General features: G+C 41.0%; 1 protein-coding gene across 2 annotated transcripts in view; it reads left to right on the top strand.

The window, feature by feature from the left end:
* Window positions 1–20706, top strand: part of FAM135B (family with sequence similarity 135 member B) — a 322870-nt gene that overhangs the window by 241084 nt on the left and 61080 nt on the right. The gene's annotated exons all lie outside the window — the stretch shown is intronic.

The raw sequence follows: 20706 nt of genomic DNA, 5'->3' as shown, positions 1-20706 counted from the left end.
TGCCTTTGCGTTAAAATAGCATTTGAGTAGTTGCAACAGGAAGTTTATGGTACTGCAAAGCCTAACATATTTACCATCTATTTGGCCTTTTACAGAAAAGGTTTGCTGATCCCTTATCTAAAGCTTGGACTCAGCCTCTCTGAGTCCAAAAACTGCTCCTAGTTTTGTATCACGCAGACTGTTTCCAAGGGCAGCACTGTCTAACAGAAATAGAATATGACTTACAAATGTAAGCTGCATATGCAATTTTAAATTAACTATAAAGTTAAAAGAAACTGGGAAAATTCATTTTAATAATGCATTTTAGTTAATACAGTGTACCCAAATTTCACTTCAGCATATAAACAATTAAAAAAAAAATGAGAGAGATATTTTACACTTTTTTTTTTTTGTTCTCAGCCTTTGAAATCAGGGATGTATTTTTACCACTCTAGTGCATCTCCATTCAGCCCAGCCACGTGTCCAGGTTTAATTGCCATATGTGGCTGGGGGCCCCGTATTGGGCAGTGCAGACTTAGAGGAGGGAGCAGGAGACTAATGGTTTTGATGTGCTTACTACAGGCCAGATACTTGATAATTGTGTGAGCTAATCTTGCAAACAATCCTATACAGTAGGTGGTGTCTCATTTCAAATTGTTTTTAATAGACAGATTCAGCATTCTCACATGTAGAGTGGAGGCCTAAGGGCACAGTCTCTTGCTCATGATCTCAGAGTTTATAATTTGCAAAGCCAGTATTTGAATTCAGGTCAACCCTGAAGGTTGACTCATTTCACTCAACAAATGATGTCTCATATCTTTACAATATCATATATGGTGACTGATAACTTTTAAGAAGTCTATTTACTTCTGATTGAATTGGCAATTATTAAATAGCCTTAAAATCAGAGACTTCCAGCAAGGCAGACTGTAAAAAAAAAAAAAAAAAAAAGAAAGTTGGTTGTTTGGGGTTTTGTGATGATCTGACAACTAAATTGCTTGTTCAGTATGAGTTGTGTAATGTTCTCAATTAGATTACACATTAGGAATCCAATTTGCCAACTTTTAACAAAATTGCTGAATGTTGCATACAGTTTGGGGAATTGCTTTTAATGAAGAACAAATGGAAGTAAAATACTAAAAAATTAAAGTGTGAAAGCTGTAAATGTTTTAATAGGTAGATGCAGCATTTTCAAATGTGGAGTGCTAAGTATTGTCTAAACTGGAATGAGGTATTGGCTTCGGTCACCTTAGTAGAAGAATCTGCTGTCTACAGTCATTGTTGATAAATGCAACTGTGAAGTGGCCTGTCGCGTCATTTGAGGGCTGTCTGCAAGGCTGAGAAGCAAGAGGCAGGGGGCACTTGAGTTCAGAGGACTGCAGGGAAGAGGGTTCTAGCTCCTGCTTACTTCCTCTTCCTGTGCCTCCGTCGCACAGCTCAGGGACAAGCGGAGGCACCGTTTGCATTCTGTTTCTGCCAGCGCCTTGGCCAGTATGGTCACTGTACCCGCTGCACCCTCAGACCCGTCCCCACCTTGTGCTTTAGAACTCAGCCCACACCCACAAACTGGGTTGCACGTCCCTCTTCTCATAATATAAATGCCTATCATTCTTCGGGTGCATATTCTCTGCCAGACTCTTTTTAAGCATCTTGCTTATATTATCTATCTTAGTTGCTGTTCACACGTGCTGAGGTAATTGCTATCATTATCCCTGTTTTATCAGCGAGGCCATAACAATTGCAAATGCACTATGATGAGCTATTTGCCATGTTGAAGGTGCCCTCAGTATTCTAGAGTACTAGCAAATAAGAAGTACTTGGTAAATACTTACCAGCATTAAAAGCAAGTCAAACACCCTAGCTTTGATTAAGAAATGCAATGTAAATGCCGTTATTTTGTGGCCATATGCGTAACAAATTGATCTTGAATCATGATGCAGCTACAAAACCTGTGCAGTGATATTTGATTGCAAGTCAGTCATTTGCCTGATCAAAATTTTATTTACTATTTATTGTGATTATTTTTGGTCTATTGATTTTTTTAACTAGGAAATGGCTTTTATTCTTGAATCTGAGCAATGCAATTTGTAAGATGAAGCCATTAACTTTAAAATGCTTATCTGAATTTTTTTTGAGTCATCCAGTATATCAAGCTTTAAAAGAATTGGAGAAAAACAGTTAGAACATAAGGTAAATTTTCAATATTTTCACATAGGAAAGTATTTCTGAATTTCCTAATAGTCACGTGATTGTTAATGTACACATTTATAAAATCTTTGGAAGTTTATTTCTTCCTTGGAAATAATAATGGCAGAGAGTCCATGTTTCATGTTGGATATGATTCTATAGGAATGAAAGACAAAGCAACAGGCAGTTCGGAAAGGCTCAAGATTTAGGCTTTTTCGTTTTGAACCCAGGTGGACTATGAGTCCTTAGCAAAGGGTGGCTTTTATAGCTTCTACAAAACACTTATAATTTGTAGCCCATAAAACTTGCACCCTATGGTACTTGCATTTTTAAAAATGTGCCCACTGTAAGCTTTTGCACATGGGTAAAGATCAAATGCAACCTTCAAAGCCTGCTGTCTCAATATAACTTGCCAAATTCCCTCATTATAGGACCATGCCCACCATGACAGATGGTATCGTTTAATGCCCTCAAACCACAGAGTTGTCAGAGATTGTTTAATAACAGATTTCATGGCATTCACAGATAAAAGCCTTCAAATGAAATGGTTGCCTGTTCCTTTTTTGGTATCTCAAAAGAAATTTAATGTAAAAAAAGGAGAAATAATGTCTGAACATAATTAAATTTGGTAAATACAAAGCACATGCAATCTTACTATCTTGATATAACTTTCACTACCATTATTGATTTTAAAACTGTTTTTTCTTTATATGTATTTTTTATTACGAACTTTAACATATATACATAATAATGATAACTTTCAAAGTATGATTCAACAGGTAGTTAGAGAGTGAATTTCAAAGAATGTCAGGGGTCACAGTTCCACAACTTCAGCTATTACCATTATTGTAAAATATATCATACATGCAAAAAGGTGTTAACTTTCAACGTACAGCTCAACAAGCAGTTATGCAGGTAATTTCAAAAATTGTTATAGGTTACAATTCCACAGTCTCATTTCTTTCCCCAGTATGCAATGTAAGGTATATACAGAAAGGCGAAGACTTTCAAAGCACAATTCAATGAGTGGCTATAGAGCAAATTTCAAAGGATGTTCTAGGTTACAGTTCCACCGTGTCATTTACCTCTTTCCAGCTATCCCAACACCCCAGCATCGAAATATATATATGTATATAAAGTTTCACTATTCATTGACCCTTGTTAAATCTTATCTGGTTTGTTGCTCCCCCATCCTCTCAATCTCTTTCTCCATCTTCAGGGATATCTAGGCAGTGACCACCCTAACTCGTTCATATTGAAAAGGGGTGTCAACAGTATGGGGAAGGGGGCTGCATCTGATTATTATTATTAAAGAGGCTGCTGCCTCTGGGTTTTAGGACTTGTCTGGCATAGGCACCTCTGGTAGATTTAAGTTTCTGAGAGATAAAACTTAGCGAGTGAATCTTTTATAGAATCTCAGGTAGGGACCTAGGTATTTGGGGACTACTTTTGGTAAGGGCATGGCATACTGTGGCCATTTGGGATGTCTAGCTGGAGCTTGCATAAGAGAAACCTCCAGGAGAGCCTTTCAACTCTACTTGGGATCTCTCAGCCACTGTGACCTCAGCTTGTTACCTTTCCTTCACCCCCCGCCCCGCCTTTTGGTCAAGTAGGCATTTTCAGTCTTTTGCTGCCAGGGCCAGGCTCATTCCTGGGAGTCATGTCCCATGTCGACAGGGAATTCTTTCCCCTGGGAGTCATGTCTCTCGTGGGGGAAGTTTAATGAATTTATTTGCTGAGTTGGGCTTTGAGAGAAAAAGGCCACATCTGAGCAACAAAAGAGGTTTCCTGGAGGCACCTCTTAGGCATAATTATAGGAGGGCTCAGTCTCCCGTTTACAACCCTAATTTTCACAAGAACATGCCTCAAGTCGAGGGCTTGATTTATCAAGTATTGGGTTCTTAATTCTATCCCAAGTTAAACGGTCAGTTTCTTACATTATCTTCACTTAATTATACAATTATTGTCACTCTCAACTTTAAACAATTATCGTAACAGAATACATCCCAGAGTTCTTATCCACTGCTAATTACTCATCCCTAGTATTAGTGTAGTGTTGGTAAAATACTTCTATCAGATATGGTCTTTAATATGTATTGGGTAGTTTTTCCATGGCACTCTGATATACTTATAAGTATATCATGCTAATACTTATTTAGGTTTGTGTTGCAACTCTGTGGGTTACTTGCCTTTAAACAAACATTTACAAATATATTCGCCTTCAACGCTTCACTGATACTTATAATCAAATTGACAAACCATAGTCATACCTGACCATTCCCATACCATTAAGTTCACCCTCATTATCATATCTTTACATATTAGATTATCATTCCCCCTTCACTAGCTTCTGACCATCTCTAAGACCTCTATATTCTACATATAAAACACTTGTTTTACATTTTTCATGGAGTTCACATTAGTGGTAACATATAATATCTCTCCTTTTGTGTCTGGCTTATTTCACTCAACATTATATCTTTAAGGTTCATCCATGTTGTCATATGTTTTGCAACCTCATTCCTTCTTACTGCTGTGTAGTATTCCATTGTGTGTATATACCACATTTTGTTTATCCACTCATCTGTTGAAAGACATTTGGATTGTTTCTATCTCTTGGCAATTGTGAACAATATTGCTATGAACATCAGTGTGCAAATATCTGTTCATTTCACTGCTTTCAGATCTTCTGGGTATATACTGAGAAGTGAAATTGCTGGATCATAGGGTAACTTGATATCTAGTTTTCTGAGGAACTGCCAAACTGTTTTCCAGAGTGGCTGTACCATTAAAGAGTCCCACTAGCAATGAATAAGATTTCCAAGTTCTCCACATCCTCTCCAGCATTTGTAGCTTCCTGTTTGTTTAATGGCAGCCATGCTTATTGGTATGAGATGATATCTCACTGTGTTCTTGATTTGCATCTCCTTAAGAGCTAAGGAGGATGAACATTTTTTCACTGCTTTTTTAGCCATTTATATTTCCTCTTTGGAGAAATATATTTTCATATCTTTTGCCCATTTTATAATTGGGCTGTTTGTACTGCTGTCGTTGAGTTGTAGGATTTCTTTATATATGCAAGATATCAGTCTCTTATCAGATACACAGTTTCCAAATATTTTCTCCCATTGCCTTGGTTACCTCTTCAACTTTTTGACAGATTCCTTTGAGGTACAGAAGACTGATTTTGCAGAGTTCCCATTTATCTACTTTTTCTTTCATTGCTTGTGCTTTGGGTGTAAGGTCTAAGAAGTGGCTTGCTAGTACTAGGTCTTGAAGATGTTTCCCTAAATTATTTTCTAGGAGATTTATGGTACTGTCTCTTATATTGAGATCTTTGATCCACTTTGAGTTAATTTTTTATAGGGTGTGAGGTAGGGGTCCTCTTTCAGTCTTTTGGATATAGATATCCAGTTCTCCCAGCCCCATTGTTGAAGAGACTGTTCTGTTCTAGTTCAGAGGATTTGGGGGCCTTATCAAAAATCAGTTGACTGTAGATCTGGGTCTATTTCTAAATACTCAATTTAATTCCGTTGATCAATATATCTATCTTTATGCCACTACCATGATGTTTTGACTACTGTGGCTTTATAGCAGGCTTCAAAGTCAGGAGGTATAAGTCCTCCCACTTCATTTTTCCTTTTTAGAATGTTTTTAGCAATTCAAGACCCCTTTCCCTTCCAAACTTCCTTTTCCCTTCCAAACTTTCCTTTCCAAGTCTGCAAAGTAGGTTGTTGGAATTTTGATTGGAATTCATTGAATCTGTGAATCAGTTTGGGTAGGATTGTCATCTTAATGATGTTCAGCCTTCCTATCCATGAAGACAGAATATCTTTCCATCTCTTTGGGTCCCCTTTTATTTCTTTTAGTATGGTTATATAATTTTCTTTGTAGAGGTCTTTTACATCCTTGGTTAAGTATAGTTCTAGGTCCTTGATTTTTTTAGTTGCTATTGAGAATGGAATCTTTTTCTTGAGTGTCTCTTCAGTTAGGTCATTTCTAGTGTATAGAAACTTTACTGATTTATGTGCATTAATCTTGTATCCCACTATTTTGCTGAATTTATTTGCTCAAGTAGCTGTGTTTTCCAAATATCAGATAATATCATCTGCAAATAATGTCACTCTTACTTTTTCCTTTCTAATTTGGATGCCTTTCATTTCTTTGTCTTGCCAGCTTGCTCTGGCTAGAACTTTTAGCACATTGTGGAATAATAGTGGTGACAGTGGGCATCCTTATCTCGTTTCTGATATTAAAGGGAAGACTTTCAGTCTCTCACCATTGAGTACTATGTGGGTTGTGGGCTTTTCATATATGCCCTTTATTATTTTGAGGAAATTTCCTTCAATTCCTACCTTTTGAAGTGTTTTTATCAAAAAATGATGCTGGATTTTGTCAAATGTTTTTTCAGCATGTAATGAGATGATCATTTGATTTTTTCCTTTTGATTTGTTAATGTGTTGTATTACATTGATTGATTTTCTTATTTTGAACCACCCTTGCATGCTTGGAATGAACCCCACTTGGTCATGGTGTATGATTTTTTAATGTGTCTTTGGATTTGATTTGCAAGTATTTTGTTGAGAATTTTTGCATGTATATTCATTAGGGAGACTGGCCTGTAGTTTTCCTTTCTTGCAGCATCTTTATCTGGTTTTGGTATTAGAGTGATGTTGGCTTCATAAAATGAGTTAGGTAGTGTTCCATTTTCTTCAATTTTTGAAAGACTTTGAGTAATAATAATGTCAGTTCTTTTTGGGAAGTTTGGTAGATTTCTCCTGTGAAGCCATCTGGCCCTGGGCTCTTGTTTGTAGGAAGCTTTTGATGACTGATTGGATCTCTTTACTTGTGATTGGTTTGTTGAGGTCTTCTATTTCTTCTCTGGTCAGTCTAGGTTGTTCTTGTGTTTCTAGGAAGTTATCCATTTCTTCTAAATTTTCTAGCTTGTTGGCACAGCTGTTCATAGTATCCTCTTATGATTTTCTTTTTTTACTTCTTCAGGATCTGTAGTAACTATGCCCTTCTTATTTCTGATCATGTTCATTTGGGTTTCCTCTCTTTTTTACTTTGTCCATCTTGCTAAGGCTTTGTCAGTCTTACTGATATTCTCAAAGAACCAATTTTTGGTTTTAATTATTCACTCTATTTTTGTTGTTGTTATTGTTGTTCTCCATATCATTTATTTCTGCTTTAATCCTTGTTATTTATTTTCTTCTACTTGCTTTAGTATTAATTTGCTGATCATTTTCTAGCTTATACGGTTGTTCCATTAGTTCTTAGATTTTACTCTTTCTTCCTTTTTAGTGTATGCATTTGGAGCTATAAATTTTCTCCTCAATACTGTCTTCACTGCATTCCATAAGTTTTGATATGTTGTGTTCTCATTTTCATGGGTCTCTAGATATTTAGCGATTTCTCTTGCAATTTCTTCTTTGACTCACTGATTGTTTAGGAGTATGTTGTTTAACCTCCAGATATTTGTGAATGTTCTAGATCTTTGATGGTTATTGGCTTCTAGTTGCATTCCACTGTGGTCAGAGAATGTGCTTTGAATAATTTCAATGTTTTTAAATTTATGAAGGCTTGTTTTATGCCCCAGCGTGTATCTATCCTGGAGAAAGTTCCAGGAGCACTAGAGAAGAATATATATCCTAGTAATTTGAGATGTAATGCTTTATATTTGTCTGTTAAGTCTAATTAATTTATCACATTGTTTAGGTTCTCAATTTCTTTATTGGTCCTCTGTCTGGTTGATCTATGTACAGGAAAGAGTGGTGTGTTGAAGTCTCCTACAATTATTGTGGAAACCTCTATTGCTTCCTTCAGTTTTGCCAATGTTTGCCTCATGTACTTTGGACCACCTTGGTTGGGTGCATAAACATGTATAATTGTTATTTCTTCTTGTTGAATTGTCCCTTTTATTAGTATATAGTGTCCTTCTATGTCTCTTATTACATCTTTCATTTAAAGTGTTTTTTTATCTGAAATTAGTATTGCTACCCCTGCTTTCTTTTGGCTGTACCTTGCATGGAATTTTTTTCCATCCTTTCACTTTCAATTATTTTGTGTCACTGGGTCTAAGATGAGTCTCTTATAAACAGCGTATTGATGGTTCATGTTTTTAAATCCATTCTGCCAATCTGTATTTTTTAATTGGGGGCATTTAATCCATTCACATTCAATGTTATTACTGTGAAGGCAGTTCTTGAATTAGCTGTCTTATCCTTTGGTTTTTCTTCATCAGATCTATTTTTTCCCCTCTCTCTCTTTATTTCCTTTAAGTTAACTTTACTAAAACTTTCCAGTTTTGTGCCCTTCTCCAGACCTCTCTCTCTCCTGTCTTTTTTTTCTTCAGCCAGTAGAGCTCCTGTTAGTATTTCTTGTATGGCATGTATCTTGTTAACAAATTCTTTCAGCATTTATTTGTCTGTGAAAATTCTAAGCTCCTTCTCAATTTTGAAGGAGAGCTTTGCTGGATAACAAATTCTTAGCAGGCAGTTTTTCTCTTTCAGAATTTTAAATGTGTCTTCTCTCCTCCATGGTGCCCACTGAGTAGTCAGTTCTTAGTCTCATGTTGTTTCCCTGGCATGTGGTGCAAATTGCTTCTCCCTTTCTGCTTTCAGAACTTTCTCCTTCTCTTCAGCATTTGACAATCTGATCATAAAATGTCTTGGAGTGGGTTTATTTGGATTTATTCTATTTAGTGTTTGTTGGGCATCTTTAATTTGCATATTATATCATTTAGAAGGGTTGGGAAGTTTTCCCCAACAATGTCTTCAAATACTCTTCCTAGCCCTTTACTCTTCTCTTCACTTTCTGGAAAATCAATGATTCTTATATTTGCGTACTTCATGTTGTCCATCATTTCTCTGCGATCCATTTCAATTTTTTTTTTTTCACTATTCACCCTTTGTGCTTCAATTTTCCATCACCCAATCCTTGAGGTCACTAATTCATTCCTGCCCCTCTTTAAATCTAGTGTTATGTGTCTCAAGAATGTTTTTAATTTGAGCCACAGTATCTTTATTTCCATTATATCTGCTATTTTTTAAATTTACTTTTGCACATTCTTCTTTATACTCTTCTAGGGTCTTCTTCATGTCCTCTATATCCTGAGCCATAATATTGATGTTTGTGTGTACTTCTTTGATTAATTGCTTCTTTGATTAAGTTCTGTGTCTTCTCTGGCTTTTTAATTTGGACATTTGGGTTATCCATATCTTCTGGTTTCTTCATATGCTCTAAAATTTTCTGTTAATTTTGGCCTTTTGGCATTTGCTTATCTTGATAGAATTCTTTTAGGATATGCATGATTTTTTAAGCATTTATCTATAATTTGACAGAGCTACAGCTTGGTGGAGTGCACTTTCCCTGACCTACCAGCAGATGGTGCTCCTGAGCCACCTCTCTCCATCAAGCCAGTCTCCCAAACTTTGTGGAAGTCCAATCAGTGCACCAATTTTCCATGTGCACTGGGGACTGCCAGCCCTGTGGGCATGGAGTATGCCCTGCACAATTTGGCAGGAAGTCCGCTCCAGGACTCAGGGGTCCTGGCTGTTCCTGGGGCTGTGTGTGGAGTACTCTGGGTCTGCAAAGCTGCACATCTCACCTTCTAGTTCAAGTGCCCCACAGTCCCTCTTTGCTGTGCACCCACAATTCCCTGGGATTGGGGGAGGGCTCCTGTCACTTCCACGCAGCAGGCTTGCCTCTTGGCCATGCACACCACGGGCTTCTGTGGAGAAAACGTGGATACCATCACAAGTACGCTGAATCCCAAATTCCCTCAAGGAAGCTCTCAGCCATGGGGCTGTGAGGGGTTATGTGCAAGTTTGAATGTATTTTGTCCCCCTAAATGCCATTATCTTTGATGTCATCTTGTGTGGGCAGATGTTATCGGTGTTGGTTAGATTGTAATTCTTTGAGTGTTTCTTTGGAATGCACCCCACCCAGCTGTGGGTGATGACTGATTGGAGAATTTCCATGGAAGTGTTGCTCTGCCCATTTGGGGTGGGTCTAAGTTGATCACTGGAGCCATATAAATGAGCTAACAGGCAGAGGGAACTCAGTGCAGCTGTGAGTGATGTTTTGAAGAGGAGCTACAGCCAAGAGGGACACTTTGAAGAAAGCACAGGAGCTGCAGATGAGAGAAAGTTTGAAGATGGCCATTGAAAGCATTCTTGCTCTGGAGAAGCTGAGAGAGGACAAATACCCAGGTGCAACTAAGAGTGACATTTTTGAGGAACTGCAGCCTAGAGAGGAAAGTCCTGGGAGAAAGCCATTTTGAAACCAGAACTTGGAGCAGATGCCAGCCACATGCCTTCCCAGCTAACAGAGGTTTTCTGGACTCCATTGGCCATCCTCCAGTGAAGGTACCTGATTGTTGATGTCTTGCCTTGGACACTTTATGGCCTTGGGACTGTAACTGTGTAACCAAGTAGACCCCTTTTATAAAAGCCAATCCATCTCTGGTGTTTTGCTTTCTGGCAGCATTAGCAAACTAGAACAGGTTATCTCCCAGCCAATGACAAAGATGGCTGCATGGGGCATGGGAAGCTGTCCCCTTCTGTGCTCGTCTGCCTGGTGCAACCATCAGTCCCTGGCTTGGGGGCTCTTGCCCATGGGTCTGTGAAGGGTTATCGCCTAAGTCAAGTGGCGAGGAGGGTGCCCAGGGTGTGGAAGGCTGCTCCCCTCTGCACTCATCTGCTGGATCTAACTGCCCATTCCCCGGTGGTGTTCCAGGCTGAATACTCACCAGTCTTAAATACAGTCTCTCAGTTTCTCCAAGTGCACACTCACTATGGGTGTAGAAGTCCCTGCCCAGCTGGTGGAACCCTGGAGCTGCTGTTCTGGAGTGCTTTCTCTTCTTTATCTAGTGTTTTCCACAGAGGAGAATTTTGCTCTATCCTAATTCACCATCTTCCTGGAATTTGGTCTATTAAATTTGACAAATTGTTTTTGTAGGATAATCTTGAGTCCTGAGACTTTGTCTGAGGAATCCTCCACTTCATCTCTTCATCTCTAAAAAGGCTAAGATGAGGCATACCTTACAGAGTTGACATAAATGCCTTAGGTAAACTATGGTTTTTAATGCAAATACTGTAGTTTTGTTCCTAAGTTAGCTGTAATAATTCCAGTGAAAGCCAGACATACTTTAAGCTAGCTTCCTATAGAACTAAACATTTTAATGTGATGACATGCATGTAGTGACCTCCCATTTGGCTTCATAGTCTCTCAGAACAATCGATCCTGCTTTCTGCAGGAGCCAAAGGGAGCCAACATCATCATTGAGCATCTTTATAAGGATGTAGAATTGGGTAGTGGATAGGAGCATGTCTCTGGGATCAGGCTTTCCTTACCCAAGACTTAGCCATGCCCCGGGCTGGTTGACTTTGAAACACACAGTCATTCCTGCTCTCCCATCTTGCACTTGGACATACTTCCTGGGTGCTCTGCAAGTCCCAGACGTGGAGGTTTATGAGAAGTCTATGTTTGCTATCAGGACATAGGATCCATTTTCAACACTGGTTTGCTCTGGCTTCCTTTCCAGTTTTCCTACAGAATAGGCCAAAGGTAGGAAGCACCACCCAAGTGCTGGGGGTGGGGTGGGGGGGAGTCAAAGACCAAATCCATGTGAAAGACTTAGAAACTCACAATAGGAAAGTAATAAATGCTGACTCTGTGCCTGCCCCAGCATCAGTTGGAGGAAATTGATGCATAGCTTTCATAATGAAAATCACAACAACATGGAATTTTACATCTTTGAGATACCATGTGAACCTCTGCAACTTCCAAAGCAGACACAGTTACAGTGTCCCCGATGCCCCGAGGCATCGAGACTGTCAGTTCACCTCTGCAGATATGTCTGAGGCTATGATCTTGGAATTGGCCTCTTGGGGATGGGAGTGATAATCACTTGACCCTTCACATGCTGCATAATTAATCCAGATTATCTGATGCCATTTCACCTTACTCCTGCTGTTTTCATTATCTGCCTTCTCACTGTCTTGCCCTCTTTTTAGAAGCTTTCTATTCAGGGACTTTGATTCTGGCAAATTCAGAATAGTGCCTTGGGGAATGAAGACCTCGGGTTTGGAGCCTGGCTGAACTACTTTGGGATTCTAGACCAGCCTCTTAATGACTGTGGGGCCAAGGGCTGTTGATTTAACCCCTCTGGATCCTTTCCACTTTTGTAGGTTTACATCAAGATTCCAACTTCTGGGGGTTTGGAGGACCAGGTGAGATAACTCCTTAGAAGCCAGCAAGACAGAGGGGAGCTTTGACACATGCCCACCCAGCCCTTCCTGTGTCTCCTCATAGGAAACACCAGCAAATGTTTTTATACTTTTCATGTGAGTCCCCTGGGTACCTGGGGATTGCCTCTTTCATGATATTCCCAGCCCTCCATGACCTGGCTCCAGCCCATCTATCTGGACTCATCCCCTACTTCTCCCTCCTGGACTCATTTACTTTAACAGCACACTACTGATCGCATTTACCTGCATTTCATTCTTTTAATCACTCTGTGCACTTTTTTTATGATGGATATGTGTGCTTGAAATGCCCTCCCTTCATCCCCTCTCAACCTGCCTAGCCCTTCAAGATTCAACTCTAGCATCACCTCTTCCAAGAAGTCTTCAAATGAAAATGTGATTCCCATCACACACTCATAGCTCCCTGAGACTTCTATTATGACACCATATTGCACTGCAATTATGTCCCTGCAATTTGTGTCTGTGCTTCTCCCAGCTGGGTGGGTCAGCGCTTATTAATCTCAGGAACTCACGTGCTTAGCACGGCGACAGGAACCCAGGAAGCACCCCGTAAAGAGCAATTAGGACCATAACAACAAATGCACTTGAACTGACCTCCTTGACGGGCCACAGAATATCAGGAAATCCCGTGACACGCCCCTTCATAATAATTCTAAAGTGAAAGTATAATTCCCTAAAGTCAAGCAGATTAATAGTAACTTACATATTCATGGGAAATGCATCAGGGATGCTAAAGTAATTTACAAGATGGTTCTGAATTATTCAGAGTGAATATTTCAACTTACATAATTACTGAAGAGTTATTACTTTTTAAAGTTCTAAGTAGGTCAAGACCCATTGATTAGGTAGGAATTGGCCAATTTACTAGAGAAAAATATCCCTTAAGAGCTGTGGTGAAAGGATTCATATGGAATTCCTGCTGATAAAGACTGAGATAAGAAACCAATGGCTTGCATGTTTGTTGTGCTTTAGGATTGACAAAGGACCGCACCCCTTTACCCTCACTGTTGCCCTCTGAGGGTAGGTAAGTCCCTGTCCAAGCTATTGCTGCTCGCGGGTAGCAAAGGTCTGACCTGACCCCAGGTCATTCCTCTAATTCCAAGCCCTCTGATATCTTTATGGAGCTTTGCTGCTTCACCCCACAAAATGGAAGTTTTAAAACAAAAATCACCTTGCAGTGATGTTGAAACAAGCTGCATCGAAATAATCTTTTAAAATTGCTGTTTAAAACATGGCAGAGAGGAAGGAAAACAATATATTTAGAATCAGAAATGAAGACAGTGAGCTGCAAGAGTTGTTGAGGTCTGATTTTCACCCACACTGTTGGTACTTGCCTTTTGGATACAATAGAGTAGTTGAACCCTTCGCGGGGCATTAGATTAGATCAGTGGTTTTCAAACTTTTTTTTAACCACAAATTCTTTTTCAAATGAATCCCTATGGAAAACCCAACAGATAAACTGCTATGACCATAGAAGCTCTGTTGAAGTGGGAGCCCATTTCCCTCCACCTCACTCTTGCTGCTTTTGACACGTCCCAAGAGACATCCCCTATGACTTCCAAGTATACTGTTTAAAAACCACCGTTCCATTCCAACCTTCTGCCCACACGGACCGATCTTCCTGTGTGTCCTCATCTGTTCCTGAGCCCCCAGGCAGTGTGACACCCCTCAGTGCAGGAGCACTGACAGATGTGACTTCATCTTTAAAAGGAGACCACAGCTTCCCTGGGTGTGAAGGGGGCCTGAGAACATACACCTCCTCTCCCCAACCTCAGCATCGGACATACTGGATGGTCAATGTCTTAGAATGGGGATCAAACTAAAATACAAGATGGTTTTGTCTACATCTTTGGTCAGGGGGGTCCTGAATACTGAAGTCTCGAGTTAAGTTCTTACCCATCTAAGTACAGCAGTGCTGCACAGTTCTGGGCCTTCCTTGCAGGGAACATCACCTCCATCAGGCTTACCCCAGGGCTGAGGGCAATGGAGGTAAATCCTCTGAGGGAGGGCTCACTCCTGAGAGAGAAGGAAAGGTCAGAGCCCGGTTTCTCATCCCAGACTCACTATTTGCCCAAATAAATGGGCAGAGGGGGTCAAGGATTATGATGAGAAGGGATCTCCTTCCACATTGAAAACACGCCAAGACTGGGGAAGTGGTGGTCCCACCACAACCTCTGCCTTCCTAAGACTTCCATCCATTGACCCTCGCTCCATTCGGTGGGAAAGTTTGCAATAAGCTTTCCCACGATAGCCTTTTAGAAAGCTGAAGGGAGCGCTCCAACATCACTAACACACTTCATCTTTCTTAACTATTGCTTTATTCTTGGATTGTGTGAAAGCATCTGTGAATAGACAATAAAAAAGATTCTGACTGATTTCTTGGGAAGGGGTGGGGGAAGGGTAACTACAAACTTATAGAAGGAGAGAAGCACAAAACCAAGTTTCCTGTTTTTTTTTTAATAAGAGAAGTTATGAGTTTACAGAACAATGTTGCCTAAAACAAAGATTCGGATATATCACTCTATTATTATTAATACCTTGCATTGAAGTGGTACATTTGTTACAATTGAAGTTAAACCATGGACTGTAGTTTACTTCTTATATGGACAGATCCATATAGAGCTCCCTGTGATGACTCAAAAGTCATTTGAAGGGTCCTTTGATTCCGGGGTTACATGTCAGCAGCGGGCAGCAAGCACATGTGGGTAGGATGGAGCAGATGTCTGGGACAGATGTCTGGGACCTGAAATTCTCATGCCCACACCCACCATCCATCACCCTGGCATCACCAGCTTCCTTTTTCACCTGCTCAGGTAAACCATGTGGGACACTGGGTAAGGAGCAGTAAGGGCAACTATGATTCAAATATTATCTATATGAAAAACATCATTTGTGCTTTCTATGTTTCAACTACTTTTGGTATAAAACAAACAAACAAACAAAACTTGTAGTTCAATAAACAGTTAGTCACCACCCTCCAATATGTTGGGAAACAAAGTTAGGGAACAGCTCCCGAGACTTCAGCCATTTGCTGCTGGCAGAGAAGGTATTTGAGGGATGGGACGGCAGGGTGGTTTTCCTGGATTGCAGCTAGTCAGCAGCAGAGCAGGCTAGCACAGCGGGCTGGAGCCCTTTGTAATTTGTAGAGCTGGTTTTCTTTTTAAACCCAGGCCCTGACCAGTGCTAGAAGCTCAGCCCTGGTGTGTCCGTGTGAGTGCAGGCCCACTGTAACACGGCCTGAGGCTCGGTTCAGAGAGGAAACCTAAGTCCAAGCCTGTGCGGCTTCCAGCACCAACCTGCCTGGATTCTTGACCCACCGCTTGGCAAGTGAGCTTCAAACAAGCTATTTACCGTGCTCAGATTGTTTCCTAGTCAATATAACAAGAATTAATAATCATTCTTGCTTCGTAGGGCTTGCATGAGAATTAAATGATTAATACGTGAAAAATGCTTCAACAATGCCTGATAAATTTAATAGTGTCAGATGAGTAAATGTCAGTTGTTTATTAATGTTGTTGTTATTATTTTCACTATAATTACTGTTATTATGTTCTTACCTGTAAAAATGGGAAAATAATGTCAAATGCACTGAATCAAGACAAGGAGCAACCGAGGGAACCAAGGTGGTCCCAGGCACACGGGAGCCATGTAATTGCTAGTAGCTGCTAATCACAGCATTCTAGATTTTGAAGTCTAATGGAGTTTACAGTTCCTTTTAAAAATAAATATCCAGAACGTCAAAATCCAATTCTATTTATGTATTTCGCATAATTGTAGCACAAAAGATGTATTCAAGTTTTTAGACAAACGTATGTCTTTCATGGGCAAGTTTGAAGTAAATGAAAGTTATCAAGGTTTGTCACATGCCCAGTAAAAATCAGTGCACATATTTCATATGAATGATGAATAGTATTTTTATCTAGAACAAACTTCAATCACATGGTTACTGTGGTCATCTATGAAATCCAAATCCAAATACTGTGAGCAACACCCACAGGTCTAGAGTAGGGAGAGATGAAGGTTAATTGGATCTAAAACTCAGGCCTGTGTTCATCAATTATATATTGCCTTGGCATTGAAGAGGCCTATAGAGGATGCTAAATTCATTCATTCATTCATTCATCCATCTGTTCATCCATTCATTCAGTGAGTATCTATGTGCCAGATATTACAGGTTGAAAGACAACATGCTATTTTTACCTTGAAGGCAATAGGGAGTGCTGGAGAGAGAGAGAAACACAAAGATCATTGAGATATGTACAAGAGACCAGAGAGGCAAGAGTGGTTTGGAAAAGTTTCAGAGAGGAAATACCTTTGACTTGAGTCAAAGGAAGAGAAAAGGACACTTCAGGCAGCAAGGGGATAAGCTCTTAAGAGGAGAAAAGCAACTTGAGCCTGGAGTGAATCAAGAGGCAGCGGATGAGTCTGGAGTTGTGGTCAGGGCTCGCATCGTGAAGGACTTGAATGTCACACTAAGGAATTTGAACTTTATCTCGTGGGCAATGGGTTATGCCGTTGACAGATCTGCACATACTGTTGCTACAGAGGGCAGGGAAGACAGGAGCAGTGAGATCCATTGGGAGGATGTTTTAATAATTCAAGTAAGCAATAGAGAGGACTCAAACCGGGAAAGAGGTGAGAGAATTTCAGAGGTAGAACCTCCTGGACATTTTAACAGATTCTAGGGGTAGGAAAGTGATGTGTAGTCTAAGAGATGGACTTCCTTGGATGTTGGGCAAAGTGGGGTCCGTTGATTAGTCCAGAGAGAAAAAAAGGATTGGGTAAGGGGGATGGAAAAACATCCAGCTCCGTTTAGGATGTCTTCAGAGCTGTTCAGCAAGCTGTATAATCAGCGGTTTGGATTAGAGTTCTGGAGATTAGAACTCTACTTAGAGATTTCGAGATTGGCAAATTTAGCTGTGTCTGATTATTATATACTTTGTTATGCAATAAATGATGAAAAAAGCATAACTTCTTAACATTCACAAAGAACTTAATTTAAACCAGGTACTCTACCAAGTGCTTTAGCCTTATTATCCCCACTTTCTAGGTTGAGAAACTGATACTTATAGAGATATTAAGGGGCTAGCTCAGTCACACTTTTATTGAGTGGCTGATGTTTGAGCAAGATTTGGGCCTTTTGACTCCAGATTGTATGTCTATCCAAGTCATGTCAGTGCAGAGCTCCCAAAGAACTTCAGCTGAGTTAAAATCCATTTTTAGGTTTCTGAATGGATCACTGTTGATGCTTCCACTACAGAAGCCATGAAATAGGGCATGGTGGCTATCAGCGAGTGTGCCCTAAGTGAACAAAAGTTCCCTTCAGTGCACACTGACTTCATGCTGGGACTCGGTGTGAGTGAGCACTTTACCCGAATGTTCTTGTTTATTCCTAACAGCAACACTGAGGCCTGAATCATGACCGTCCCCTCTTTGCAGACGATGCACCTGCACTGGGGGAGGTAAAGATCCCTGCAAAAGGTGACTCTGGTAGTAAATGGCAAAGCCTGAATTCAAAGTTTGTGTTTAAGTCTGGTCTTGAATCTCAAACCCAAGACCCTTTGCTCTGTTTTCCCATTTACATTGAACTTAATTCAGCCAAAGGAGGGGAGAGGGCCCTCTGTTTCATTGAGCCTCTCTTGTGGGGTAAGCCCTGGGCCAGGAGCCTTGCATTTGTGAATTCATTTGCAGCTTAATGTTCTGTTGCCCTACTCGATTCCTGTTTGTTATTTAGGGTTTCCATTCCAGACTTTTGGAAAGGGGGGTTGCTAAGTCGTTCTTTCCTTGTGCAGGGGAGATTGAGCAAGGCTTTTCAATCTATTTCATGCAATTCTGATGCAGGCACATTGGCTTTTCCAAGCTGACACAGGCTCTGCAGGCCTGGAGGGGTAGCTGATGGAATTTTCTGCAGGATATCAATCACTTTCAAAATGTCTTGTTATTGAGCGATTTATGGAGGAGGCTTTTTTTGTTTGTTTTGTTTGTAATAATCCCTAACCATATACTTCTTCCAGATTTCTCTTTGGGTGGCATTTTGACTTCTTATTCTATCAATAACCGTATTGAATCAGTCTCGTGAAGATTCCCTAAAGTTTTCTTTATGTCTCTCAGAAAATCTGTATGATATCAGTACATTGTTTTAGAAGCAGACTTAATAACAAACTTCATTGATTCCTTGCCCTCTTCAGTGGGTCCTGAGGCACTTTCAATGGAAGTGTCAGTGATCAGCACACATCGGTAAAAAAGAAAATGCGGTGAGTAGGGAACAGTGCCAAACGATGGGATGCCCAGGGAACGCACAACTACTGGATCTGATGCTTTTGCTACTCCCCTTTCTGCTTTCATTTCTGCTTAGTCACAGCTAATGGGGGTATTGCAGCGCTTAAATTAATACCTCCCTCAAAGCAAATGGACCTGTGTTGAGCATCTGTTCTCTGCCAGGCACGGTTTTGAGAAGCCCTTGTGCTGACTGAGAAAGATTGGCCACTGGGTTACAGCACCTGCATTTTGAGCATCATTTCTGCTGCTGGCAAGCAGAGTGACCTTGTACAACTCATTACATTCTTTGAACCACAGCCTTTGGGTCTATGCAATGGAAATAGGAGTTCCTACCACTTAGCATTTTATCTGATCCAGACAGATCTCCAGGATATGTTAACGTGACAATAACAAGGAAACAAGGAAAAGAGAAATGTCTAGAGTAGTCACCAACTCGTGTGTGTGTGCTTTCAGGACATATGTAGATATATTAAATACACCCACATGTACATATATGTATATGTGTATAAAAGAATTCCGGAAGGACCTGCAAGAAATTATTGGACTCTGGGGAGCTGGGCACTTTACATTGTGTTTCTCTGAGGTTTTGCCTTATTTATTCTGCAAATCAAAATAAGAGTATTTGCCTTATTTGGCGCTTGTTGCAGGTCCAATGAGCTAGAATATAGTGGGAATGTCTACAGATGTTTCATAAACGGTAGTTTCCTCCTTGCTGCACAGAGTTGGGGAGTGTGATACCCAAGTTCGTCCTGTCTTTTACAACCGTACTGGCTTCTTTGTAGTCTATCCTAACATAAAGGGAAGATGAGAAATAGAAATACACAGATTAACCTGACTGCCTGATGGGCATGGGCCTGCTAATGGACTGCATTTTCTGCTTATGCAAAAGATGAGTCTTTCCAGAGCAAACCTGGAATGTCTTTCTTATGTTCAAAAGGGAGGGGCCAGCAATTGCATAATCCAAACCCAGGTTTCAGAGTTGAGGAAAGAGGGGCCCCAAGAAGTTTAGGGAGCTATGGGGTGCCTCGCTAGTTGATTCTGTGGTGTGCTGCCCCAATCCCCTCTTCCAGCAGAGTCCCTCCTTCGTCCCGCTGCTGTGATGCTGGTAACTGAAAGCCATCAGTCATGTCCCCCTTGGGGGTTGCCCTGTTTGGAGAGAGCTGCACACCCAAGACTACGCCTCCTCCCCAGGGATAGCCCATGTCTAGTCCTGGCCAGTGCATGGGTACAGAAACCCCCATCACAAGTCCACAGCTTCCCGTGGGCTCTGCTGAGGGCTCTGCGGTGACTGTACAGCCATGCAAGTCCTACTTCCCACAGGTCCTACTCCTCCCCTCCTGAGACCACTCCCCAGGGACCTCCTGTCTTAGCGTCTCCTTCTTAGGAAGCTGACCTTAGAGGGTCTCGGAGACTTCCATCCAGTTTACCTAAATCTTAGCCCCCTGCATCACACGTGACCCTATGATTATGATACAGTGGTTAGAGTGAGTATGATTATCCTCCTAATGGCACTGAGAGCCCACGTGTTCACCATTGCAAACTGGAAGTGCAGGTGTGTACTGACCCCTTATCAGACCTGTCCAACCCTCACTGGACCAACCCAGCACTCTGAGATGGCACAAGGAGAAAGGAGAGCGAGCAGGTCAGGAGGCCGCCTCAGTCGGCAGCTACTCCAGCAACTCGCAACAGCCACCAGAGTGTGCAGCTCCCCTGACTCCCACCCAGAGTTTCCTCCACTGCAGTGGGCTGCTAGCAGGACAGGCCGTTAGCACAGGTCACCAGGAATCATTTGCTTCCCCCTCCCAGCCCCGTGAGCAGTAGGTGGAACAGGCAGGTCCTATAGCCCTGGAGTTTTCTGGCATGCTACCCAGTAACTCCCTTTTCCTGCTACCTAGCCAATCTCGGTGGGTTGCCTTTCTCTGCTCTCAGAACAAATTGCACACCAAAATCTCTCAAGTAAGACAGCCCTATTTCTGCTTTACCCTGTCTG

This window comes from Choloepus didactylus, chromosome 14, assembly GCF_015220235.1.
Source record: "Choloepus didactylus isolate mChoDid1 chromosome 14, mChoDid1.pri, whole genome shotgun sequence".
Classification (NCBI taxonomy): domain Eukaryota; kingdom Metazoa; phylum Chordata; class Mammalia; order Pilosa; family Megalonychidae; genus Choloepus; species Choloepus didactylus.
Note: the sequence above shows the minus strand (reverse complement) of the source record. Positions and strands in the feature narration are given on the sequence as shown.